General features: G+C 50.0%; 1 long non-coding RNA gene across 1 annotated transcript in view; it reads left to right on the plus strand.

Annotated features, from left to right (window-relative positions):
- The first annotated feature begins 395 nt into the window (after positions 1-395).
- The window catches only part of LOC140430080 (uncharacterized), a 56,198-nt gene continuing 29,283 nt past the window's right edge, over positions 396-27,310 (plus strand). The window contains exons 1-2 of the long non-coding RNA XR_011949316.1: positions 396-445; positions 24,294-24,483. This is a non-coding gene — a long non-coding RNA (uncharacterized lncRNA). The remainder of the gene's footprint in view (positions 446-24,293; positions 24,484-27,310) is intronic.

A 27,310-nucleotide genomic window follows, 5' to 3' on the forward strand; every position in this document is an offset into this window, starting at 1 on the left:
AATGCATAAGAAAGTAACAGACCAACAATGTGAGATCAGTCAATAATTGTCAGCCAGGAAGACATCCTTCTAAGAGGAAGAATGGCCCATCACCGGTTGCCAGGTGCTATATGACACAACAAGAATTTTGCATGCTCTGCAATGGAGTTTGAGGGACACATCATCAGTCATAAATCAGGTGCTCACACTTCAGTATCACCCTCCATCTCTCCTTTCCATCCCCTTGCTGAAGTGGATATACCTACTGAAATGCACCATTGGCAATTTTCCTGATAGTTATGATTACTCGTTATGACCTCACAAAAGAAGAGATTGTCGCCAATGTCACAATGAAGATGGTAGAGAAATGAAGTAATAGTTGAAGAGCTGGTATGTAAGAGGATGATCACACTGAAAGTAGGAAAGTAGCTGTTTAGATGGGGTGCATCTGAGGTTCCTGATGAAGGTAAGGCTGTAAACCTTGGAAACTGTATTATAGTCCTTCATATTCCTCGGATATGGTCATGGTGTTATAGCACTAGAGGCATGCAAATATTATGCTTTTACAAAAATGGAAACAGGGTTAAACCATTCATCCACAGCCTTGTCAGCTTAGTCGGTGATGGGGAATCCTATTGTGGCCATAATCCATGAAACTGAGATTTGAATTGGAAGAATATGGGTTAGTAAATGACATAGGAACAGAAGTAGGTCATTCAGCCACTCGCGCCTGTCCCACCATTCAATGTGATCAAGGCTGATCTGTGGCCTAAGTCCATATACCTGCCTTTGGCCCATACTCCCTAATATCTTTGCTTTACCAGCTGCCCAGCCAGAATGCCGTTTTTAAAGGCAAATTGTGCCTGCTGAACTTGATTAAATATATGAGAGGATTGATAAAGATTGTGACGAAGTGTGCTTTGTGTCTGGACTTTCAAAGCTGTGGATAATTCTCCCAAGGGGCCAGCACGGGGGCCTGAATGGACTCCGTCTGAATGGTTGTTATCTTGATGCGCAATCAATTACTCTCGAGACAAGGTGAGTCATGACTAATAGGCTTTAATCTGCTAGAACTGTTCCCCAGCAGCTTTGATACAGAAAGTGAAGGCTGCTGGGACGGAATCGGTTCTTATACTCCGCCTCTCAGGGCGGAGCTATGTACATGAGCCAATGGTAGACTCCTGGGTCTAGCCAATGGTCATCCACCTCTCAGGTACCGCAATATCTGGTGTTACCACATTCACCCCCTGTTAAAAAAGAGCCCGGCGGGGTGATGGCCAGCGTTAATGTCGCCTTTCGCATGGTAGGACCAGGTATTGAGGTGCCGTGATGTTGAGGGTAATAGCAAAGTGTTCATGGTGCAGCAATCAGTCGATCGGGTGGCCTGGTCATCCTTCTGGAGCGTCTGGGCTTCGGCGGTGATCCTGATGGGGGTCCCAGTGGTTGCGATTCCGGGAACGTGGTGTCGTCCTCCCAGGCAGCTTCGTCACCCCTAGGCGCTGCTGTTGGGGTGAAAAGTGGGCAGGGGGGCACCTGTAGGGGGCGCCGGTGCTTGTTCGGGCCTAGGCAGGGGCGGCGGGAGTACTGACCTGCCGGTCAGGTGCTGCGGGGAGGGTGGGGGTGGGGGCACTGGTGCGGGTGCGCGTGGGGCTCTGGCGGGCGCCAGGTCCCGAAGGGAGACCGTGTCTTGGTGGCCGTCAGGGAACGCTACATAGGCGTACTGGGGGTTCGCGTGCAGCAGGTGGACCCTCTCGACCAACGGGTCCGACTTGTGCGCCCTCACATGTTTCCGAAGCAGGATAGGTCTGGGTGTCGCTAGCCAGGTTGGGAGCGAGGTCCCGGAGGAGGACTTCCTGGGGAAAACAAGGAGACGTTCATGAAGTGTCTGATTTGTGGTAGTACAGAGCAGCGACCGGATGGAATGAAGGGCGACCGGGAGGACTTCCTGCCAGCGGGAGACTGTGAGATTCCTGGACCGTAGGGCCAGCAGGACGGTCTTCCAGACCGTGCCGTTCTCCCTCTCAAGCTGACCGTTTCGCCGGGGGTTGTAACTGGTCGTCCTGCTTGAGACGATGCCTTTGCTGAGCAGGAATTGACGCAGTTCGTCACTTATAAAGGAGGACCCCCTTTCACTGTGAATGTATGCGGGGAAACCGAACAGAAACCCTGGAGGGCCTTGATGACGGTGGTTGTGGTCATGTCTGGGCAGGGGATGGCGAACGGGAACCGGGAGTACTCGTCAATCACATTCAGGAAATACGTGTTGCAGTCGGTGGAGGGGATGGGGCCTTTGAAATCCATGCTGAGGCGTTCAAAGGGACAGGAAGCCTTTATCAGGTGCGCCCTCTCTGGCCGGTAGAAGTGCGGCTTGCACTCCGCGCAGATTTGGCAGTCCCTGGTGACGGACCTGACCTCCTCGATGGAGTAGGGCAGGTTGCGGGTCTTGATAAAAGAACAGAGATGAGTGACCCCCGGGTGGCAGAGGTCCTCGTGGAGGGATCGGAGGCGGTCCACTTGTGCGGTGGCACAAGTGCCGCGGGACAGGGCATCAGGAGGCTCGTTCAGCTTCCCAGACGGTACAAGATCTCGTAATTGTAGGGTTCGATCCTCCATCGCAAGATCTTGTCGTTCTTAATCTTGCCCCGCTGCGCATTATCGAACATGAAGGCAACCGACCGTTGGTCCGTGAGCAGAGTGAATCTCCTGCCGGCCAGGTAATGCCTCCAGTATCGCACAGCTTCTACTGTGGCCTGGGCCTCCTTTTCGACCAATGAGTGGCGAATTGCGGAAGCATGGAGAGTGCGGGAGAAGAAAGCAACAGGCCTGCCTGCTTGGTTGAGGGTGGTCGTCAGAGCTACGTCGGACGGATCGCTCTCGACCTGGAAGGGGAGGGACTTGTCGATGGCGCTCATCGTGGCTTTAGCAATGTCTGCTTCGATGCGGCAGAAGGCCTGGCGGGCCTCCGTCAACATGGGGAAGGTTGTGGACTGGATCAGGGGTCGAGCCTTGCCTGTGTAATTGGTGACCCACTGTGCATAATAGCTGAAGAAGTCGAGGCAGCACTTTAGGGCCTTGGGGCAGTGAGGGAGGGGGAACTCCCTGAGGGGGCGCATGCGCTCAGGGTCGGGGCCTATGACTCCACTTCGCACTAGGTAGCCCAGAATGGCCAGACGGTCGGTGCTAAACACGCATTTATCCTTATTGTAAGTCAGATTAAGGATATTCGCGGTCTGGAGAAATATTCGGAGATTGGTGTCGTGGTCCTTCTGGTCATGGCTGCAGATGGTGACGTTATCAAGATACGGGAACGTTGCGCGTAAGCTGTACCGGTCAACCATTCGGTCCATCTCTCATTGGAAGACTGAGACCCCGTTCGTGACACCGAAGAGAACCCTTAAAAAGTGATAGAGCCGCCCATCTGCTTCGAAGGCTGTGTGCTGGCGGTCACCATGACGGAGGGGTAGCTGGTGGTAGGCAGACTTGAGAACCACCGTGGAGAAAACCTTGTATTGCGCGATCCTGTTCACCAGGTTGGCTATAAGGGGGAGAGGGTACGCATCCAGCTGCGTAAACCTGTTGATGGTCTGGCTTTAGTCAATGACCATCCTATATTTCTCCCCGGTCTTTACCACCACTACTTGAGCCCTCCAGGGGCTGTTGCTCGTCTCGATGACCCCTTCCCTCAGCAGCCTTTGGACCTCCGACCTGATAAAGGTCCGGTCCTGGGCACTGTACCGTCTGCTCCTGGTGGCGACGGGTTTGCAATCCGGGGTGAGGTTCGCAAACAGGGAGGACGGGTCGACCTTAAGGGTCGCGAAGCCGCAGACAGTAAGGGGGAGTATCGGGCCGCCAAATTTAAAAGTCAGGCTTTGCAGATGGCATTGGAAGTCCAGCCCAAGGAGGGTGGCTGCGCAGAGGTGTGGCAGGATGTACAGACGGAAATTGTGGAATTCCCTGCCTTGGACAGTGAGGTTCGCTAGGCAGAACCCCTTTATCTCCACCGTGTGTGACCCGGAGGCCAGGGAGATCCTTTGGTTTACGGGATGGGTGACAAGAGAACAGCGCCTTACCGTGTCGGGGTGAACAAAGCTTTCCGTGCTCCCAGAGTCGATCAAGCACGACGACACGTGGCCGTTGATGGAGATCGCCGTTGTTGCTTTCGCAAGCGTCCGGGGCCGGCTCTGGTCCAGAGTCACCGAGGCCAGCTGCAGTAATGGAGAGTTCGAGTTCTGGTCGGGCAGCGTGTGGTCGGCTGTGCTGGGGGCCTGGGGCCCCATCCAAGATGGCGTCAGCCATGGGTCACACATGGATTCCGGGAATGAAGAAGATGGCGGCGGCGAGGGACAAAATGGCCAGCGTGGTGGCCGGGAGGCAAAATGGCCACGCCCGCAGGTCGCACGCGGCCTGATGATAGGGGGTGGCGGTGGGCTCTGGATGGCCGGGGCCTGAAAGGGGGGCTGCCAATAGTCACTGGAGACCCCGGCCACGGCACGGGCCTGGCAGACCCCGACATAGTGGCCCTTCTTGCTGTACCCTTTGCAGGTGGCCCTGCGGGCCGGGCAGCGCGGGCGGGGATGATTCGCCTGCCCGCAGAAGAAACAGCGTTGTCCGGCGGCGGTAGCGGGTCGTCTTGCCGCGCAGGCTTGCGGGGTCAGGGGGAGGGTCTGAGGGGCTGCCGCAGAGGGGTGCCACGCAGCCCAGGGGGCCGCCGCGCATCCGGGAGCAAAAGCCAGCGCATTTTTATACGCAACATCCATGGATCCCGCCAGGGCCCGTGCCTCAGCCAGTCCCAGAGTGTCCATTTCTAGGAGCCTTCGGCGGATATCGGGGGAGGTCATACCTGCCACAAAAGCAACTCTGATCAAAAGTTCCGTGTGCTCGTTCCCCGAAACTGGCAGGCAGCCACTGTGGCTGCCTGCCAGTTTCGGCCCAGCTCCAGCAGCGCCCGGTAGAAGTCTTCCAATGTTTCCTCCGGGCTTTGCCTCCTAGTCGCCAGCAGGTGACGAGCGTAGACCTGGTTCACAGGGCGGATATAATGTCCTTCTAGCAGCTCGATCGCTGCAGCATAATTCTCTGCCTCCTCGATCAGAGGGTAGATCCCAGGGCTGACCCGCGAGCTTAGAAGGTGCATCTTTTGTCTTTCCGTGGGGGTGTCGGCGGCCGTGTCGAGGTAGCCCTTAAAGCACGCCAGCCAATGTTTGAAGATAGCAGCAGAGTTGTCCACGTGGGGGTTGAGCTGAAGGCACTCCGGTTTGATACGGAGATCCATCCTTTCAACTGAAGTTGTAGCAGATTAAATTGATACGCAATCAATTACTCTCGAGACAAGGTGAGTCATAACTAATAGGCTTTAATCTAATAGAACGGTAGCCTTGTGGATAGCACAATTGCTTCACAGCTCCAGGGTCCCAGGTTCGATTCCAGCTTCGGTCACTGCCTGTGCGGAGTCTGCACGTTCTCCCCGTGTGTGCGTGGGTTTCCTCCGGGTGCTCCGGTTTCCTCCCACAGTCCAAAGATGTGCAGGTTAGGTGGATTGGCCATGATAAATTGCCCTTAGTGTCCAAAATTGCCCTTAGTGTTCGGTGGGGTTACTGGGTTATGGGGATAGGGTGGTGGTGTTGACCTTGAGTAGGGTGCTCTTTCCAAGAGCCGGTGCAGACTCGATGGGCCAAATGGCCTCCTTCTGCACTGTAAATTCTATGAATCTATGAGAACTGTTCCCCAGCAGCTTCGATACAGAAAGTGAAGGCTGCTGGTACGGCATTGGTTCTTATATTCCGCCTCTCAGGGCGGAGCTATGTACATCAGCCAATGGTAGACTCCTGGGTCTAGCCAATGGTCATCCACCTCTCAAGTACCGCAATACCTGGTATTACCACATATCTTTAGAGAACACGAATTGGAAGCACCCAGTTTGCAAAGAAAAAAAAACATGCGTTTATTTATCGACTTTGGAATGTGACAAAGTGCTTTACAGTCATTTTAGCACTTGTTTAAGTGTCGTAATACATGCTGAAGTGTAGGAAGCTGCAGTTGTAATGTAGTTTACATGGTAACACTGCATCCTATTCTATAATTGGACTGGAATGGTCGGGTAAAGCAGATGGTCAACGCAGTCAGCGTACCGTCAACAAACCTCATCCATACATCTTCAGAACGTAATCCTTCAAAGGTCCCCTGAATCATCTTCTGTCCTCTCTGTGGGCTTTTATAGATCTTCATCCAATTCTCCTGTAGTTATTTCCTCCTCTCAACCAGCGAGACGGTGGACCAGCCTTCAATTGGCCGGGTGCACACGAAGCTCAGTTTTCCTTTAACCTTTGAGTAATGAATTTAAAAAAAAAACAAATATTATCTTTGTGATCATGCAGATTTATTCCAGACATCCATGATACAGTACGACCATGATAACAATGTTGGTTATTCCTTGCACATAATTCTATCATAGTGTATGCTGTGTCGTGTTTTTCTTACTACACCAACTAGCACTGGACGTATTAAAATTAAATCATACATTGGTTTTATAGTCAGAAAGATTTATTCTTCTTAACTCCATCTCTCAGTTGTTCTCCATTCCAACCTTACAATCTAATTTTATACATAAATGAGATTTGTCAGCACAGTTTGATCACTCTCCAGGGTGTGAGCATATCGATTTGCAGTGTGTTTCTTTTCAATTCACATCTTGTACTATTCCACACTGTAGGTCCTGCTGGTATAAATACCATTCCCCCCAAGGATGTTTGGGGTGGCAGCGTCAGCACATTGTTCTCTTCCTACACATACTGCAAGCAGGACGAACATAATGACCCACAGTTTGCTGAAAGAAAATGATGCCTGATGAACAACGTTTGCAGCATTAATAATGTGCAAATCAGCTACAGGGAGTGGGGAAGACACCATGTGACTTGAGAATTATCGCAAGTTGCGGAGTGATTTGTGGCATACCACTGTTACCTTCCCAAAAATGGCACCTTGCCCTTAAATGCCCTTGGTTTTCATGGAGTTCCTGCAGTTTGCACATTAATTGCCAGTTAGATCTGGCATAGAAAGCTAAGTCGAGTAATTTGTAGTATAATTGCCTTTTAACAATGTGGTAATTGCTATCAATTAACCATTGGCCCAAAAGCAAAACATTCAAAATGTGGAGTCTCATTCCTTTAGGTAGTGAATTATTGTTCGAGAGTTTAGCATTTTTCTTTGTCTAGTTCTCTCTCTCCTTTAATCCCATGTGTTCTTCCCTCTCCTTCCTCTTTCTGTCCCTGATTTGTTAGTACATTCAACCATTCTAATTTCCCCTCCCTCATATTCCTTTCGTTGTGGATTTTCCAATCCTTAAATATCACTGATGGAGAAAAGTCACCATTTGCCCATGGTCTACCAAGGTCCCAAAAGCCCTTTTGGCCTTGTTATCAGCTTGCATTTCTAGCAGTGTTATGACTAAAATGTGACACGCTAAAGGGTGCAGAAACAAATGCAAATAACAGCACGTGTCATGAGATGCCTTGCTCCAGGAAATTCTGGACCGATAACTTCCATTTTGATCAATAGGTGGGGACACTATTAAGACCAGAACTGCACCATCAAAATTATCTCCCGGCATCCGACCACAGGATCTTTGGTTGTTGTACAGAAATCTAAAGCCCCCTATATCCAGAGGGAAAAAATGCGACAGCAATTAAAGCATTTGTGGATCCAAAGGGGAAATAGCAAGCTATTGACTGCAGCAATACTTGACAAAATTAAATTATGGTCTATTATACTCTGTGATTTGTTACAATAATGGCAATTATAACTAATTACTGGCATTTTTTTGTTGTTGAATGTAATTATAAGGAAATGAATTTTGAAGTTTTAATAAGGCATAATGAATGATGTAGCAACCGATATTCTGAAAGAGAGTACAGGAAGCTAATTAGGTCATGCTTTAATTGCTTGAAAACCTAGTATTAATATTATTGATAGATCACTTATTAAAGCCATTACTCGGCAGGATCCATACAGTATCTTGCTTAAAATTCAAGGCACATTCTGTGAATATGAATTTTGACAAAGAGTAATCCCTGCTCACTAACCAATCGGATTTCTGTATTTTAAGAATAATCTATGAATGAATACTCTACCGAAGGATATTGATTAGATGTTTCTGTCATCTAAATATTCTTTTTGGAAACTTGACAGCACTTAAAGTTCTACTCATTCATTTATGAATTTGAATTCTTATCTTGGCAGCTGGAATGAAGAACTGTTTTCATTGATGACTGCTAAGGGTTCTGGATTAAATGAGTCTGGGGAGTCTCAACTCAGTGTTTAGAGTGAATCGAAGTCTACAGCACTAAATCGGCTCTAATTCACTCAGAGAAGCAAAAAGAATGGTTCGTGTAAGAAATGAAAACAGCTTGTTCCAGCACATGCTGTCCTTCTGAGATTAGAGTTTAGGCATTCACGATGAATGGAGCTGCGAAATTGTGAGAAGCAATCTAGGCCCGACTTCAACAAATCCTCAAGATGCTGTACTTGATGGGTTGCAGGGGAATGGTGTTCAGCTGACCGTCATGGGCCTACACCCGGTCCTCGACAACCTACAGGCCTATCGTTAGGTGCCACTATGGTTGGACTAAATCCGACCCTGTGGATCTGTAAGATCTTTCTGAATGAGTACCATGGCTCAACATTTCAAACCACAAATTCATTGAGATTATGTTCAATAGGGAGCGTCTAAATGTTGGTGGGTGTGGTAGTATGTATTGGGGGTCATGTGGGACTGGAAGCCCTAATGTCATTGGCTGACAGATCCCGGGTCCTGGTTGGCCGTTGACCTCAAGCTCCGCCCTGAAGGCGAAGTATAAGAAGCCGGTGTCTTCCCCCCCAGGCCAGTTTACTATCGAGCTGCTGGGGAACAGACACGCTTAATAAAGCCTCATCGACTTCACGCTATTCGTCTCATGGAGTCTTTGTGCGCTACAATTTATTAAGCGTGCCTAAAAAGGACTATGGAGCTCAGGATCATTCCAGAATGCCTGAGGATCAGCCCCCACGCAGTGAATGCGGCAGCAGCCTTCAAACACTGGCAGACTTGCTTCGAGGCCTACCTCAGACCGACCACCGGCCGGGTCTCAGACGAACAAAAACTGCAGGTCCTGCACTCGAGGGTGAGCACGGAGATTTTCACCCTCATCGAAGACACCGACGATTTCCAGACGGCGTTCGCAGCACTGAGAAGTCTCTACGTTCGCCCAGTTAACCAAATCTACGCTCGCTACCAGCTCGCGACGAGACGGCAAGCTCCCGGAGAATCGATGGACGAGTTCTACGCCGCGCTGCTGATTTTGGGACGAGCCTGCAGCTGCCCGTCGGTGAATGCAAACGAACACACGGACATGTTAATGCGCGACGCTTTTGTGGCAGGTATGCAATCCTCCCAAATCCGCCAAATACTTCTAGAAAAAGAGTCGCTAGGACTCTCAGAGGCACGGGCCCTAGCAGCCTCCCTCGACGTGGCCGCGCGTAATACCCGCGCCTACGGCCCCGACCGTGCGGCAGGCCATTGGGCCCCGTACGTACCCATCACGGCAAACCCCCGACCCCCCCCCCCGGACACCCCACAGGCTTGCGCGGTCCAAACGCCGAGACGCACCGGGGGCACCCGCTGTTATTTCTGCGGCCAGGCGAAACACCCCCGACAGCGCTGTCCGGCCCGCGCAGCCATCTGCAAAAGCTGCGGGAAAAAGGGCCATTATGCGGTGGTGTGCCGATCCCGCGAGGTCGCCGCCGTCCCGGAGCCACAGGGAGCCCTACAAGCAGTCTATGCGTCCCAACCCCCCCAGCACGCCATGTGCGACCCGCAGGCGCAGCCGCTCTGGGTCCCGACCACCGCGGTCCCGGGAGAACTGGGAGCCCTGCACGCCGCCTACGCTCCCCAACCCCCCTCCCCGCAGCCCATGTACGACCCGCCGCCGGCGCTACCGCTTTGGGTCCCGGTCAACAATCTCCACGGAGAGGAGGGGGTTTTTCGCGTCCCTAACGCCACCCTCACCCCCGTCCCGCGCCCCACGCCTGACCCGCCGGCGCCACCTACTTGGACCCCGACCACCGCTGCCCCCGGTGAGGGAGCTCCTCGCGCTCCTTGCGCTCGCGGCCCCACGCCTGACCCGCCGGCGCCACCTACTTGGACCCCGAACACCGCTGTCCCCGGTGAGGGAGCTCCTCGCGCACCTTGCACTCGCAGCCCCACGCCTGACCCGCCGGCGCCGCCGACTTGGGCCCCGACCACCGCTGTCCCCGGTGAGGGAGCTCCGCGCGGTCCTAGCGCTCGCGGTCCTAGCGCTCGCGGTAAGGGAGCTCCGCGCGGTCCTAGCGCTCGCGGTCCTAGCGCTCCCCAGACCCCCCAGCACACCATGTGCGACCCGCAGACGCCGCCATTTTGGGTCCCGACCACCACGAGGGGAGGAGGGGCGCCGTTGTGCGACACGCAGACGCCGCCATTTTGGGTCCCGACCACCACGAGGGGAGGAGGGGCGCTGCCATCTTGGACCGCCCCCGACCTGTACGACGCATGGGGGCGGCCATTTTGTCCACCCCCGCCGCCATCTTGTGACCCCCCAGCCACGTGCGATGTATGGGGGCGGCCATTTTGTCCATCCCCGACGCCATCTTGGACGGCAACAACGGACCCCACCCCACTACTACAACCACGGCTCGCTTCGGTTACGCTCGATCAGGCTCGGCCCCGGACACTCCAGACGACGACAACAACGGTCCTAATTAACGGCCACGAGACGCCATGCCTAGTCGACTCCGGGAGCATGGAAAGCTTTATACACCCCGACACGGTAAGACGCTGTTCCTTGACCACCTATCCCAGCGCACAAAAGATTTGCCTAGCTGCAGGATCCTACTCCGTACAGATCCAGGGATTCTGCATAGTTACCCTAACGGTGCAGGGGAGGGAGTTCAAAAACTACAAACTTAACGTCCTTCCCCAACTCTGTGCCCCCACCTTGCTGGGATTAGATTTCCAATGTAATCTACAGAGCCTTACGTTTAAATTCGGCGGCCCCATACCCCCACTCACTATCTGCGGCCTCGCTACCCTCAAGGTGCAACCCCCGTCCTTGTTTGCGAACCTCACCCCGGATTGCAAACCCGTTGCCACTAGGAGCAGACGGTACAGCACCCAGGACCGGACCTTCATTCGGTCCGAAGTCCAGCGGCTACTAAAGGAGGGCATAATCCAGGCCAGCAATAGTCCCTGGAGAGCGCAGGTGGTAGTAGTGAAGACAGGGGAGAAACAAAGGATGGTCATTGACTATAGCCAGACCATCAACAGGTACACACAACTAGACGCGTACCCTCTCCCCCGCATATCCGACATGGTCAATCGGATTGCCCAGTATAAAGTCTTCTCCACCGTGGACCTCAGGTCCGCCTACCATCAGCTCCCCATCCGCCCAAGTGACCGCAAGTACACAGCCTTCGAGGCAGACGGGCGATTATACCATTTCCTACGGGTCCCTTTTGGCGTCACAAACGGTGTCACGGTCTTCCAACGGGAGATGGACCGGATGGTTGATCAACATGGGTTACGGGCCACGTTCCCGTATCTCGACAATGTAACCATCTGCGGCCACGATCAGCAGGACCACGACGCCAACCTCCAAAAATTCCTCCAGACCGCCAAAGCCTTGAACCTCACGTACAACGAGGACAAGTGCGTTTTTAGCACCGACCGGCTAGCCATTCTGGGCTACATAGTACGCAATGGGATAATAGGCCCCGACCCCGAACGTATGCGCGCACTCATGGAATTTCCCCTCCCGCACTGCCCAAAAGCCCTGAAACGCTGCCTGGGGTTCTTTTCGTACTACGCCCAGTGGGCCCCCAGTACGCAGACAGAGGCTTGCCAGGCCTTCAGCCGCATCAAAGCGGACATCGCAAAGGCCACGATGCGCGCCATCGATGAGTCCCTCCCCTTCCAGGTCGAGAGCGACGCCTCCGACGTAGCTCTAGCGGCCACCCTTAACCAAGCGGGCAGACCCGTGGCCTTTTTCTCCCGAACCCTCCACGCCTCAGAAATCCGCCACTCCTCAGTGGAAAAGGAAGCCCAAGCCATAGTGGAAGCTGTGCGACATTGGAGGCATTACCTGGCCGGCAGGAGATTCACTCTCCTCACTGACCAACGGTCGGTAGCTTTCATGTTCGATAATGCACAGCGGGGCAAAATTAAAAATGACAAGATCTTAAGGTGGAGGATCGAGCTCTCCACCTTCAACTATGAGATCTTGTACCGGCCCGGAAAGCTGAACGAGCCGTCCGATGCCCTATCCCGCGGCACATGTGCCAACGCACAAATTGACCGCCTCCAAACCCTCCACGAGGACCTCTGCCACCCGGGGGTCACTCGGTTTTACCACTTCATCAAGTCCCGCAATCTCCCATACTCTTAAGAAGAGGTCCATACAGTCACAAGGGACTGCCACATCTGCGCGGAATGCAAGCCGCATTTTTTCAGGCCAGATGGAGCGCACCTGATTAAGGCTTCCCGCCCCTTTTAACGCCTCAGTCTCAATTTCAAAGGGCCCCTCCCCTCCACCGACCGCAACGCATATTTTCTTAATGTAGTGGACGAATACTCCCGCTTCCCTTTTGCCATTCCCTGCTCCGACATGACCGCGGCCACAGTCATTAAAGCCCTGAACAGCATCTTCACACTGTTCGGTTACCCCGCATACGTCCACAGCGACAGGGTGTCCTCTTTCATGAGTGACGAGCTGCGCCAGTTCCTGCTCAGCAAGGGCATAGCCTCAAGCAGGATGACCAGCTACAACCCCCGGGGGAACGGGCAAGTAGAAAGGGAAAACGGCACGGTCTGGAAGGCCGTCCTACTGGCCCTACGGTCCAGGGATCTCCCAGTTTCACGGTGGCAGGAGGTCCTCCCGGACGCTCTCCATTCCATCCGGTCGTTATTATGTACAAGCACTAATCAAACGCCCCACGAGCGTCTCCTTGTCTTCCCTAGGAGGTCCTCCTCTGGAACGTCGCTGCCGACCTGGCTGGCGGCCCCAGGACCCATCCTGCTCCGAAAGCATGTGCGGGCACATAAGGCGGACCCGTTGGTCGAAAGGGTTCACCTCCTCCACGCAAACCCCCAGTACGCTTACGTGGAGTACCCCGACGGCCGACAGGACACGGTCTCCCTGCGGGATCTGGCGCCCGCCGGCACCACGCACACCCCCCCGACACCATCAACCCAACCGCCCCCCTTCCTGCCACCGCGGCACCCCGCAACCGCCCCCTTCCCAGGAGGATCAGTCCCCCTCCCCTTTGCACCGACAGCTGAAACCGTACGGCTCCTGGAGGCGACAACACTGGTACAAGCACCACCACCACCGCCGGGGCCGAGGCGATCGACACGGACGACCAGACCGCCTGACCGACTCGTGGCGTCGATGTAAAACAAAGATGGACTGTTCAAAGAACATTTTGTTTTTTTCCTATACCCTCTGTAAATAGTTGCAACAGGACAAAACTGTCCAATACTGTACTACCATGTGAATGTTCTATCCTCCCAGGACCAGCCCTGTAAACCCTTACCACCATACGAAGCATCACCCCGCCGGGTTCATTTTTGACAAGAGGTGAATGTGGTAGTATGTACTGGGGGTCATGTGGGACTGGAAGCCCTAATGTCATTGGCTGACAGATCCCGGGTCCTGGTTGGCCGTTGACCTCAAGCTCCGCCCTGAAGGCGAAGTATAAGAAGCCGGTGTCTTCCCCCCCAGGCCAGTTTACTATCGAGCTGCTGGGGAACAGACACGCTTAATAAAGCCTCATCGACTTCACTCTATTCGTCTCATGGAGTCTTTGTGCGCTACAGCGTGTTTATGCAAAAGCTGATAAAATCTCCAGCTCAATAATGCAAAAGCATATTCGTTCCCCAACTAAGGCACGGTGACACAGTGGTTACCACTGCTGCATCACACCTGCAGAGTTCCGGGTTCAATTCCAGCCTCAGGTGACTGTCTGTGTGGAATTTGCACTTTCTCCCCGTGTGTGCGTGGGTTTCCTCCGGGTGCTCCACTTTCCTCCCACAGTCCAAAGATGTGCAGGTCAGGTGGATTGGCTGTGATAAATTGCCTGTTAGTATCCAAAAAATATTAAGTGGGTTACGGGGATAGTGTGGAGGCATGGGGCTTAAGTAGGGTGCTCTTTCCAAGGGCTGGTACATACCCGATGGGCCAAATGGCCTCCTGCACTGTAAATTCTATGAAGAGTTTGAAAGTGCATATGATAGAAAAGAGGAAAATCAAAGCGAACAGTTACCTTAGAATGTATAATTTGTGTAGTTTTGCAGGAATATTGGAACGCAGTCAGTGAATTAGAAATTAAATTAGTAATATGAATGCTAAATGATATTCTTTTGGTTGCTCTTTTAATACCAGCATTAATCTGTTTATTTCAAATGTTTAAATATCTTGATAAAATAGCTTTGTCATTAGTGCCTAATAACACCATCTTCATAGTCTCACCCAATAACTCCCTTCTCCAATGCACCTACTTCCCACAACTGCCACTCCAGTGTAGTCACTGTCACAAACACGCTGATGTGATCTGCGAGGGTATCCCAACTTGGAACACTGGTTCGTGGGAGTCTATAGCTTTGTTTTGTGTTGGTGTGAGGAGACAAGTGAAACTACAGTGGGAATAAGTAGCCCAGTCGTCGTGTAACAATTATTAAAGACTATTTATTAAACTAAAGAAAGGACAAATACACACAAACAGGACTGTGCTATGCTAAGACAATTAAGTATACGAATTACTAAACATACACCCACTTTATGTAGAACGTACTGCTTGTTCCAAAATATACCTGTGATCCCTGAACTCCTTCAGACTTCCCCTTTCCCCCAAAACTTCCAAGTAGCTAAATCTGTTAGTCAAGCCCAGCCTATAATTACCACACAATACATAGTTGATGATCAAATCTCTTTTCCTGGTCCAGCAAAGATATTAAGGGCGGGATTCTCCAGCCTCCCAACCACATGATTCCCGGCAGTGCGCAGTTCGCTGGCAATGGAATCCTCTGCTCTCGCTGCTGTCAATGGGAATTCCCATTGAAGCCACAACATGCCAATGGGAAATCCGCGGGCGGGGATGCTTTCCTTATTTGGGAAGGCCTACGTGCCTCGGACACTAACGGCTATAGCCGACCAGGACCCGCCCAGCCATCAAGGTGTCCACCCCCAATTGGCAAAGATCAATCAGGGTGATCAAGACCTGATCGATCCATTGGATCGTCACCTGGGACCGCCCAAAAGTGCACAAAAATCCCAGGGATAAAAGGTGCTGCGCAGCCCACCACTCGCTCTCTCGACTGCAGCTTTCGACAGCCAACAACAACGGTGATATCTTCACCAGCCAAGAAGAAGACCACCCACGCATTCACAGAGGGACCAGAGCCGAGGACACGGACGACCAGCAACAGACACCCAGCACTGCCAGACTACAATATTACAGATAAGGCCATGTCTGCACTGTACTTGCCAGTCACCTGGAAGTTAAGTTAAGGTAATTTAGAGTTCAACTTGCATGTGTGTGTAATTGATTACGATTAACCTTGTATGTTTGTTAATAAACAATTATTGTATTCAGCAGCTTGTGTGATCATTTGTCATCATACACGGGTTAAATACACACTGTGGTTTAGAAGGTACAACAGCACCTATCCCATCAAGTGACTTTGCCAGGAAAGATTTTTTTTTTAAATTTAGAGTACCCAACTATTGTTTTTTCCAAATAAGGGGCAATTTAGCGTGGCCAATCCACCTAGCCTGCACATCTTTGGGTTGTGGGGGTGGAACCCACGCAGACACGGGGAGAATGTGCAAACTCCACACGGACAGTGACCCAGGGCCGGGATTCGAATCCGGGTCCTCAGTGCCGCACTCCCAGTGCTAACCACTGCGCCACGTGCTGCCCACTTTGCCAGGAAGGATGTGTTGATGCAGAGCTGAAGTCAGGGAACGGAAAGAGTGCATATGCCTCCGATCAACAAATCTACCTAACCCTCCTAGCACCAATTGCCCTCCTTGTGATAGAATCTGCTGATCATGCATTAAAGCTCAATTTGAATATTCAAACACATTGTGTGAATTTAGAGGCATACTGCTAATCGATTTACAGGCTTGTCTAAGATTGTATCAGTCAGGCCTTGGGTGTCAATGGATCAGATGTGGTCTCCACTCACCCCAATTTTGAGTTTCCTGCTTAGTTGATAAACAGATGATTGGGTAATTGAGAATCACCCACAATGATATTGACAGACATTTTTCACTTAAATTTACACACACTCAGAGAATTCAAGCATAAAATAGTATTGATAGTACTGCAACATTCTGTATTAAAAAGCAAATCTGTCTTCTAAAACACATCAGACAAGAGCTAACGCATTCAAACACTACCCACTTACTCAGAGTTAAGATCAAACCAATAAATCAATGTCCATGAAACTGTGTTGAATAGGAAGTAGCATATCAACATGAGCAATGCCAGAGGAGGTCATATATTCATCACATGTTAGATGTCACATACTTCAAGGAAAGCTAAAATTTACTGAAAAGCAAATACTAAATAATTCACGATACAAAGTCTTGTGGTGCAGTGGAGAGTGCCCCTGCTGGATGGAAGCTTCAGTTTCAAGTCCCACTCCAGACCAAGGAAGGTGCCTCCTTGCCCTCCCCATGGAGGAGATCATAGTGCTGTGGACCAGGCCTGCCTTTGGGTGAGTGGAGAAGAAGAGTTCATTCATGCTCGGGTGCATCCAACCGGAAGGAAAAAGAAAAGTATAAGAGAGAAATAAGAATGCTGGTCTGAAATGGTCTTGTACAATTTGAAATGAAACATCAGTAAACCGGGGGAATAAAAAATAAACTGTACCGAGCTGTTTTTTCCTTGTGGCAGTCAGAATTTGTGGCCTTAAAGATCATAGTCATCCAATTCAGAATTGTTTTTTTGTGACAGAATAAGACATCACACTACATGTGATGCCAGCTGAGCATACATCACAGTGAATCACAAAAAGTTAGTATGCAGATATTAAGTAATTAGGAAGACATGTGGAATGAGAGCATTTATTGCAAAGGAAATAGGACAGAAAAGTAGGAAGTTTTACTGCAACTATAGAGGGCCTTGATGATACCTCGTCTGGAATACTGTGTACAGTTTGGGTCCCCTTGTTTGATAAACGATATAATTGCATTACTGGCCGTTCGGTGAAGGTTCACTCAACTCCTTCCTGGGATGAGGGGCTTATGTTTTGAAGAAAGGTTGGACAGGTTGGGCCTATACCCATTGGGTACTGGGGAATTATTTCTCTCAAAGGGTCATTGGTATGTGGAATTATCTTCCCTAGGATGCAATAGAAGCTGGGGCATTGAATTTATTCAAGGCGGAATTCAACAGGTTTTTGATAGGTAAGCCCCCCCACCCTCGCCCCTCACACCACCACCATTGCTGGCATCAGACCTTCAGTGCCCACACCCCACTACCATCAATGGCATTAGCCCCCTCCAACCCTCCAACCCTTCCAGCCCCAAGGATTGCTAGTATCAGGGATCTGCCATTCCTCCCCATCACTGGTACCACAGACCCCAACCCCTTTGAACAACTCCCCGCTATGGAGGTCACCAAAAACTCCCTAGTCATGTCCCCTCCTTCAGGTTCCAACCCCTTTCAGGTCCCACCCATTTTCGGATCTTGCCCCTTGGCAGTGCCATCACGGTACAGCCCCCTGGCACCCTAGCAATGCCAAGTCTCTGACCACCCAGGCGCTACAATGTCCTCAGCGCCCCCAGTGTGGTCATCGTGTCTGGTCTCTGGTGGTGGAAACTAGTAGTGATTCCCATCGGCTTCACATTGTGCTGGCGGGTGGTTGAACATCAGGAGCCATGAGAATCCAGTTTCAAACAATCCCAGCATATTTAAATGAAGATTTAAATATGCGAATCTGGTTCATGCCCAGTGAGGGCTTGACCATATTACATCTGCTGCAACGGGCCAGGAACATCGCGCATTGTTGGGTGCCGAATGTAGATCTCATGTCGTGCCTCTCCCACTATTCTCCCGACATAGCGGGATTTGCAACGGGTGCAACGCAGCCGGAGGATTGCCCATATGATCTCCTTTAAAGATGGCAATCTATTTCCCTTCATCAGAGGTAGTTGAAGTTAATGTGCAGATTATGCTGTTTCACAGAACTTCCATATGTTAGATCTTGCCAGGTATTTGAGTGGAGAGATTGTGAATTGTAACTAGTGACTAAACAAGTTTTTTTATTGCATGGAGCGGCCCAATTATTACATGATGCTGCGCAGTTCAGCGGAGAAAAGTCTGTTTTTGGGGCGCCTGACGGGGTGTTTCATGGCGGCTGCAGTGCCGAGATTCACCTCACGATTCATCGGCACTTTGCCGGTGTTTTGGACCATTGGGAGTTTCCTGAGGCCACATTTTAGTTGATTTTCTGCCGGCAATCCCCTCGCAGGTTGGGACACCATTTTGTCTGGCAGCCTGGATCTCTGTACCTCCCCCCCTTTCAGGCTCCCCCTGCTTTATTGACCTTCTTTTACCCCTCAAACCTTGATGAGGCCTCTGGAATCCCACCTCCTCCCCCTCCAATGGGCAATGCCCCCATGGGTCCAACCACTGGCTGTGTTAACCTGGCACTCTGACAGTATTACCCATACATCTGGCAGCGGCAGGGTGCCAGGTGGTGCTGCCAGGGTGGCACTGTCAGGGTGCAAGACTGGCAGCTAACTTAAATATGCATATCTGGATCATTCCCAACGAGGGTGAGATCAAGATCTTGCCGGGTGGAGCGAGTTAGGTGACTCGCAATCAGCCTGGCATATGGCGTCCATTTGGGGTTCTCATGCCATTCACCTGTTCAGTCTGGGTCCGTGCTGAGTGCAGTGCAGTCTCCGAATCGCGCCCGCTATTTTAACTGCCTTATTACACTATCCCACTCTTTCCCCGCACTAAAGTTATAAAGAAACTTTCTAACATATAAGATTGACCTTAATGGGGATGAGAATGAGATTTCCGTTCCACTTCCCCCTCTGCTCTGGTAATCATTGCTGGTGAGTGCAAGAGCACTCAAGTCAATGCTTGTGTATGAGGGATAGGATTGTCAGCCCAAGATTCTGATACTTGTCCATTCAGTGACTTGGTTGAAGTTGTGTGATCCGGTTTGCTGATGCTCACTAGATCAAGAAGAGGAACTGTGGTAATCTGGAATGGCTTGAATTTTAGGCTCGATAAAATCGGACACTTTAATTTAAAATATTGGACATTTTAAATCAAGCCATAGTCAGCTCCAGCAAACAGTCTGATGGGAATTCAAACTTGGTCAAGTTCGAATACATTGACAATCAGACAAGCTGCCAGGAAATGTCTGGACCTGCCCTATCAATCGCCCATCAAGAGACAATTGGCACTATTCATGTGGTTGAGTAAATCAATCACATATCAAGAGACAATCAGCTCTATTCATGGAGTGATCGTTTTCAGCAATCAAAGTTACATACAAACAATGCATCAGGAAATGGGCCCCTGATATCCTGCTGGGTAGGCATTAGTGAGTCCATTGGATGGTGGCGCTGCCACCCGATGACCTCATTAGCTGGGGGCCGGAGAACATTCTGGACAGGCACGAGGAGAAGTGTAAGATTCAAAGCACCAGACCTCCCAGCAGCAAAGACTCCAATCAGCAGAGATGGAAGGAAGCAGCATGCAAGACCCACATTCACAACAAAGGTAGACCCTGCGGAATCGAGACTCAGAGAATTGGACCCACAGCGCAACTGAATCTTGGCACCTTTAAGTAGTAATTTGGGCTAATTTAAGGGTAACTGATTTTTACAATATTGGAATAAAGTTATCTGATTCATACCCCTGTGTTGTCCTTTGTTTGCCTCATCAATAACGACATCTGGATAAAACTTTTCATTAATACACTGGTCGCAAGTGTCTGAGATTTTACAGACACAACAGTGCCTGATGAACCAAATTGAATTTGTTGAAAAAGTAACTAAAATAATGGTCAGAGGAACATCTATGAGTGTTTTTATATGGCATTCGAGAATAAAGTCCCTCATAAATGATGTTAACGCAAGTTGAAGCTCATGGAATTGAAATAAAAATGATTAAACTGATAGAATCATAGAATCATAGAAGTTTACAGCATGGAAACAGGCCCTTTGGCCCAACCAGTCCATGCCGCCCAGTTTTTACCATTAAGCTAGTCCCAGTTGCCCGCACTTGGCCCATAACCCTCTATACCCATCTTACCCATGTAACTAGCTAAATGTTTTTTAAAAGACACAATTGTACCCGCCTCTACTGCTACCTCTGGCAGCCCATTCCAGACACTCACTACCCTCTGAGTGAAGAAATTGCCCCTCTGGGCCCTTCTGAATCTCTCCCCTCTCACCTTAAACCTATGCCCTCTAGTTTTAGACTCCCCTACCTTTGGGAAAAGATGTTGACTATCTACCTTATCTATGCCCCTCATTATTTTATAGACCTCTATAAGATCACCCCTAAGCCTCCTACGCTCCAAGGGAAAAAGTCCCAGTCTATCCAGCCTCTCCTTAAAAGTCCCGGCAACATCCTAGTAAATCTTTTCTGCACTCTTTCCAGTTTAATAATATCCTTCCTATAATATGGTGACCAGAACTGCACACAGTATTCCAAGTGTGGCCGTACCAATGTCTTGTACAACTTCAACAAGACGTCCCAACTCCTGTATTCAATGTTCTGACCAATGAAACCAAGCATGCCGAATGCCTTCTTCACCACCCTGTCCACCTGCGACTCCACCTTCAAGGAGCTATAGTACTCCTAGATCTCTTTGTTCTATAACTCTCCCCAACGCCATACCATTAACTCAGTAGGTCCTGGCTGATTCGATCTGCCAAAATGCATCACCTCACATTTATCTAAATTAAACTCCATCTGCCATTCGTCGGCCCACTGGCCTAATTGATCAAGATCCCTTTGCAATCCTAGATAACCTTCTTCACTATCCACTGTGCCACCAATCTTGGTGTCATCTGCAAACTTACTAACCATGCCTCCTAAATTCTCATCCAAATCATTAATATAAATCACAAATAACAGTGGACCCAGCACCGATCCCTGAGGCACACCACTGGTCACAGGCCTCCAGTTTGAAAAACAACCCTCTACAACCACCCTCTGCCTTCTGTCGTCCAGCCAATTTTGAATCCAATTGGCAACCTCACCCTGGATCCCGTGAGCCTTAACCTTCTGCAACAACCTACCATGCGGTACCTTGTCAAAGGCTTTGCTAAAGTCCATGTAGACAACATCTACTGCACTGCCCTCATCTACCTTCTTGGTCACCCCCTCAAAAAACTCAATCAAATTTGTGAGACATGATTTTCCACGCACAAAGCCATGCTGACTGCCCCGAATCAGTCCTTGCCTCTCTAAATGCTTGTAGATCCTGTCTCTCAGAATACCTTCTAGCAACTTACCTACTACAGACGTTAGGCTCACTGGTCTGTAGTTCCCAGGCTTTTCCCTGCTGCCCTTCTTAAACAAGGGCACAACATTCGCCACTCTCCAATCTTCAGGCACCTCACCTGTGGCTAACGATGATTCAAATATCTCTGTTAGGGGACCCGCAATTTCCTCCCTAGCCTCCCACAACACCCTGGGATACAGTTCATCAGGTCCCGGGGATTTATCTACCTTGATGCGCTTTAAGACTTCCAGCACCTCCTCCTCTGTAATATGCACACTTCTCAAGACATCACTATTTATTTCCCTTAGTTTCCTAACATCCATGCCTTTCTCCACCGTGAATACCGATGAGAAATATTCATTCAGGATCTCACCCAACTCTTGTGGCTCTGCACATAGATGCCCTTATTGATCCTTAAGAGGCCCTACTCTGTCCCTAGTTACTCTTTTCCCCTTTATGTATTTGTAGAATCTCTTTGGATTCTCCCTTGCATTATTTGCCAAAGCAATTTCATGTCCCCTTTTTGCCCTCCTGATTTCCCTCTTAACTCTATTTCGACAATCTCTATACTCTTCAAGGGATCCACTTGATCCCAGTTGCTTATGTACGTCATATGCCTTCTTCTTCTTTTTGACCAGAGTCTCAATATCTCGAGTCATCCAGGGTTCCCTACTTCTACCAGCCTTACCCTTCACTCTAAAGGGAATGTGCTTACCCTGCACCCTGGTTAACACATTTTTAAAAGCCTCCCATTTACCAGCCGTCCCTTTGCCTGCCAACAGTCTCCCCCAATCTACCTCTGCAAGTTCCTGTCTGATACCATCAAAATTGGCCTTGCCCCAATTAAGAATTTTAACTCTTGGGCCAGACCTATCATTCTCCATCGCTATCTTAAAACTAATGGAGTTATGGTCACTTGTCCCAAAGTGATCTCTCACTAGCACTTCTGTCACTTGCCCTTCCTTATTTCCCAAGACGAGGTCAAGTTTTGCCCCCTCTCTAGTCGGTCCATCCACATACTGAATGAGAAATTCCTCCTGAATACACTCAACAAATTTCCCTCCATCCAAGCCCCTAATGCTCTGGCTGTCCCAGTCAATGTTGGGAAAGTTAAAGTCCCCTACTACTACCACCCTATTATTCTTGCAGCTATCTGTAATCTCCTTACATATTTGCTCCTCAATTTCCTGCTGACTATTTGGGGGCCTGTAGTACAGTCCTACCAAGGTGATCTCTCCCTTCTTATTTTTCTGTTCCACCCATATAGACTCAGTGGGCGAACCCTCGGATATATCCCCTCTAAGTACTGCCGTGATGTTCTCCCTAATCAAAAACGCCACTCCCCCTCCTCTCTTACCTCCTGTTCTATCCTTTCTATAGCATCTGTACCCCGGAACATTGAGCTGCCAGTCCTGCCCCTCCCTTAGCCATGTTTCAGTCATAGCTATAATATCCCAGTCCCATGTGCCCGTCCATGCCCTGAGTTCATCCGCTTTACCCGTCAGGCCCCTTGCATTGAAATAAATGCAGTTTAATGTAGACCTTCCTTGCTCTCTGCCCTGCTTTCTCAGGTCATGCTTTACACACTCTCCCTTCCTGCCTTTTGTTTCTGTCCCCACTGACTTCCTACATTGGTTCCCATCCCCCTGCCACATTAGTTTAAACCCTCCCCAACTGCACTAGCAAACACACCCCCGAGAACATTGGTTCCGGTCCCACCCAGATGCAGACCGTCCGATTTGTACAGGTCCCACCTCCCCCAGAACCGGTCCCAATGTCCCAGGAATTTGAAACCCTCCCTCTTGCACCATCTCTCAAGCCACGTATTCATCCTAGCTATCCTGTCATTCCTACTCTGACTATCACGTGGCACTGGTAGCAATCCTGAGATTACTACCTTTGAGGTCCTACTTTTTAATTTAACTCCTAACTCCCTAAATTCAGCTTGATTAGGAGATAGTGTGAGCAGAAGGAAACAGGAAACAGAGAAAAGGATAATGGGTGTTCTAATTGGCAAGATGTGATTAATGTTGTCCTCTCTGATCTGTGCTGGTATATCAACTATTCACTGTGTTTGTTAACAGGCGCCGTAAGTGGCGACTAGGGGCTTTTCACAGTAACTTCATTTGAAGCCTACTTGTGACAATAAACAATTTTCATTTCATTTAATTTCATATCCAAATTTGGCAATGACGTAATGATTGGTGGTATTGTAAACAGTGTATTTTACATCTAACATGTATGAGATATTGTTAGGTTAAATGAATGGAATATTCTGTGGTAAATGGATTTCAAGGTAAATGAATGAGATCATCTCTTTGAAGTTAGAAAGGATAGAACCTGATACTTTTTAAATGGTGAAAATCTAGAAATAGTGAATGGTTGAACTGGCTCGAGGGGCTAACTGGACAATGCTCCTGCTCCTATTCCCCCATGTTCCTAATCACAGTGTTACATCACTGACCACTTTAGCATTCAGCATTAGGGTGGCAATAAGTGGAATAAAGAAGCCCTGTAAACTTTGCTGACAGTCCATGATGTGCTGTTGGTGGACCATAGGAGCATAGGGACAGGAATAGGTCATTCAGCCGCTTGAGCCTGTTCCGGCAGTCAGTTAGGTCATGGTTGATCGGTATCTCAACCCTATTCAACTGGCAATGATAGATGCCCCTTCGTGTCCCTTCCTAACAAAAGTCTCAGTCTTAAAGGGGAATCAAAAGATTGGCAATAAGTGCAAGTGTGAATATAACTTTTTTTTTCAAACTTCCAGGCTTTCAAATTGACAACATCAGGATAAGAAGGTAATTTGGATGTGTTTGACAACACGTCAGAAGAGGAAGATCCCCATCCACATCCGTGATACACTGTGGTGGGATCAGCAGATGGAAAGTAAAGAGGCACAGAGAAGAGAAGTCGCAGCCAGGAGGTCACCCAGTTAGGGGTGGTGCTGGTTGGGGCTGGTGAGTAGGTGCTTAAGAGGGGATGACACAGGAGAGAATTTTACAGGTGGAGCTGAGCACTCAGTTGGTTTCACCCATGTCACAGGATGTAATGACAGAGGTCCAGCTTCTGTGACCTCTCCGAAGAGCAGTGCGTTCACAGGTTCGGGTTATTACAGGCAGTGACAATGGCGCACTGGTTATCACTGCTGCCTCACCAGGGACTCTGGTTAGAATCTGATCTTGGTTGACTGCCTGTGAAGGGTTTGCACATACTCCCCATGTCTGCGTGGGTTTCCTCCGGGTGCTCCTATTTCCTCCCACAGTCTAAAGGTGTGCAGGTTAAATGGATTGGCATTGATAAATTGCCCCTTAAGTGTCCAAAAAAGGTTAGTTGAGGTATAGAGGGGGTGTGGGATTAGATGTGGCATTCTTTTGGAAGGTAGGTGCAGACTTCTTGGGCCAAATGGCCTCCTTATGCACTGTAATGATTCTATGATTATGATGGTGGCCTGGAAGGAATGCTCCTTGCTGGATGAGATGGTACGCGTGATGAGTAGATGTGAAAATGACTGCTGTCATTGCCATTCTAACTCCGGATGCTTCTAAGGTACTTGTGAGACATATCCAGGATCTGTCAGTGGAATATAAGTACAACAGCACATAGATATATAAGACGGGTCACTGGTGACATTGATGACCAGCAACCATGTGAATTTCCCAAGTGCCGGCAATGGTCAGAATGAACGGGCACTCAGATTCACCTCTGGCTGAATTTCCACAATCACAGGCATTGGCATCCGTTGCAATCTAAGAACCGCAAAAGCAACTGGGGGTTTTTTGAATCTAAAAATGTTCGGAGTCTACCAATACATAGTTGGCCGGCAACTATAAGAAGAGGCTTGAGCAAGTCTGCATGAATTTACCTCAGAACTGCCATGATTCTTCATACTGAGGCAGGTAAACATTCTGAACCTTTGTGCTTCAGGGAGCAGACTTGAGGGCTGGTGCGGGGGTCACCGGGGATACTCCGTTCAACCTTGGCACATGACACCTGTGAGAAACCACATCAATTAGCTGCAGGAGTGCGACATTGTGAACCATATGATCACCAAACCATTGTGTAATTGAATGTTGAAGATGCACTTCAGCAGCCTGCAAAGGCCTGGAGGCACCTGTCAATCCTTGCCAGCGTGGGTGTCTGGAATGTTAATATTTGTGCTACACAACAGAGAACAATATGGGTGGAGGAGGATTGAGATGCTTGTTTCTCATCTTCGGATGAGGAAAATGTAGAGGAAGAGGGTGAAGTTGGAGGACCCATTGGCATACCAGCACTTTAAACTTTAAGCATGATACCAGGGGCTGGAGTTTGGTGAAGGAAGCGGGAACTGGAACTGCACTGTAATGTTCTATGTTCTATATGCAAACATGCAGCTAATGAACACATAGAATAGGACACGACCAATGAGCAGTCAGGACACTCAGGGGTGATATCTCACTATAAAAGGGATGAGGCACTCACACCCCGCTTCTTTCCACAGACCAACATCTACAGAGTGAGACAGGGTGTATCCTCAGCATCACACCTGTCATGATATCCGCATCCACATATCATGGTGCAATCACACACACACTGATGGACAGGTAGTTGGACCAACCAACACACACACAACATCGCAGCCAATCACCAGTGAGAGCACACGCACTATAAAACAGGGAACACCACAGTTCCCGCTCATTCTACCAGGAGATAGCTCAGAGCACAGAGCTCACAGCGTGCCACTCAGACATAGACCATGTGCTGAGTGCCTCACCAAGATAGTGATAGGGCTGGGTCCACAGGTTAGCTGGTGAAGCACGAACCTCAGCCAGCAGTTAGTAGTTGTTATTGTTTAACATGATAAAACAGAGTTGTATCATCTACAGCCGTGTTGGATCATTTGTGCATCGGAACACCCAACAGGACATGATACCAGTATTGGAAGCTAACCAGTGACTGTGAGACCTACCTGCACCCTTTCAGAAATCCGCCATCCTACTCCATGGAAAACATCAGCCCGCCCGCCGCAGCCGCTCCGAATCGCTGGAAATCTTGGCATCAACTGGAAGCTGGTTAAACAGCGCTTCCAGCTCTTCCTAGAAGCCACAGACAGGGAGACTGCATCGGACACCAGGAAGATCGCCCTCCTCCTCTCCACGGCGGGGCAACACGCCATCCACATCTACAACTCCCTGGCATTCGCGGAAGGCGAGGACAAGACAAAATACAAGACGGTGATTCTAAAATTCGAGGAACTCTTCAGCGTGGAAGTCAATGAGAGCTTCGAGAGGTACCTCTTCCAGCAGCGCCTGCAGGGTAAGGATGAGCCTTTTCAATCTTACTTGACACACCTCCGTATCCTCGCGCAGTCCTGCGGCTATGAGGCCACCTCCGACTCCATGATATGGGATCAGATAGTTTTTGGGGTTATCTCGGACACCCTGTGCCAGCAGCTCCTCAAAATTAAGTGCCTCACCCTAGCGACTGCCATCGAGACCTGCCTCCTCCACGAGAACGCGACCAGCCGGTACTCCCAAACCCAGGCGGCCGAAACGGCATGGCAGGGGTCCTACAAGGCGGAGCGGGTCCAGTCGATCGAGTTCCTCCCGGCCCGCGGCCCGGACGAGGGCGGCCATTTTGCGCGCTTTCCGAGGCCTTCCGCGCTTGTACGAGCCAAAAGAGGGGACGTTGACCAGAGGGACGTGATGCACAGGCGCACTCTACGCAGGACCGCACCGCGCATGCGCGGTGGTGCAACAAACGCCATGACGTCACGACGTGCGGCAACTGTGGCTCTGCCCACTT

The sequence above is a fragment of the Scyliorhinus torazame genome, chromosome 9 (assembly GCF_047496885.1).
Source record: "Scyliorhinus torazame isolate Kashiwa2021f chromosome 9, sScyTor2.1, whole genome shotgun sequence".
In the NCBI taxonomy this organism is placed as follows: Eukaryota; Metazoa; Chordata; class Chondrichthyes; order Carcharhiniformes; family Scyliorhinidae; genus Scyliorhinus; species Scyliorhinus torazame.